The sequence below is a fragment of the Physeter macrocephalus genome, chromosome 8, assembly GCF_002837175.3.
Source record: "Physeter macrocephalus isolate SW-GA chromosome 8, ASM283717v5, whole genome shotgun sequence".
Lineage (NCBI taxonomy): Eukaryota > Metazoa > Chordata > Mammalia > Artiodactyla > Physeteridae > Physeter > Physeter macrocephalus.
The window spans coordinates 76,539,351-76,540,528 of NC_041221.1; the positions used below are offsets into that span (position 1 = coordinate 76,539,351).

General features: G+C 35.9%; 1 protein-coding gene across 3 annotated transcripts in view; it reads right to left on the reverse strand.

Moving 5' to 3' along the window:
- CERT1 (ceramide transporter 1) overlaps positions 1-1,178 on the reverse strand; it is a 132,171-nt gene that overhangs the window by 11,823 nt on the left and 119,170 nt on the right. The gene's annotated exons all lie outside the window — the stretch shown is intronic.

A 1,178-nucleotide genomic window follows, 5' to 3' on the forward strand; every position in this document is an offset into this window, starting at 1 on the left:
CAAAAGCAGTTCTAAGAGGGAAGTTTATAGCAATACAATCCTACCTCAAGAAACAAGAAACATCTCAAATAAACAACCTAACCTTGCACCTAAAGCAATTAGAGAAAGAAGAACAAAAAAAAACCCCTCAAAGTTAGCAGAAGGAAAGAAATCATAAAGATTAGCTCAGAAATAAATGAAAAATAAATGAAGGAAACAATAGCAAAGATCAATAAAACTAAAAGCTGGTTCTTTGAGACCAAAGATCAATGAAACTAAAAGCTGGTTCTTTGAGAAGATAAACAAAATTGACAATCAAAATTGATAATCCATTAGCCAGGCTCATCAAGAAAAAAAGGGAGAAGACTCAAATCAATAGAATTAGAAATGAAAAAGGAGAAGTAACAACTGACACTGCAGAAATACAAAGGATCTTGAGAGATTACTACAAGCAACTATATGCCAATAAAATGGACAATCCGGAAGAAACGGACAAATTCTTTGAAAAGTACAACCTTCCGAGACTGAACCAAAAATAGAAAATATAAACAGACCAATCACAAGCACTGAAATTGAAACTGTGATTAAAAATCTTCCAACAAACAAAAGTCCAGGACCAGAAGGCTCACAGGCGAATTCTATCAAACATTTGGAGGAGGGCTAACACCTGTCCTTCTCAAACTCTTCCAAAATATAGCAGAGGGAGGGACACTCCCAAACTCATTCTACAAGGCCACCATCACCCTGATACCAAAACCAGACAAAGATGTCACAAAGAAAGAAAACTACAGGCCAATATGATGAATATAGATGCAAAAATCCTCAACAAAATAATAGCAAACAGAATCCAACAACACATTAAAAGGATCATACACCATGATGATCAAGTGGGGTTTATCCCAGGAATGCAAGGATTCTGCAATAAACACAAATCAATCAATGTGATACACCATATTAACAAATTGAAGGAGAAAAACCATATGTTCATCTCAATAGATGCAGAAAAGGCTTTCAACAAAATTCAACACCCATTTATAATAAAAATCCTCCAGAAAGTAGGCAGAGAGGGAACTTACCTCAACATAATAAAGGCCAGATATGACAAACCCACAGCCAACATCGTCCTCAATGGTGAAAAACTGAAACCATTTCCACTAAGATCAGGAACAAGACAAGGTAGCCCACTCTCACCACTCTTA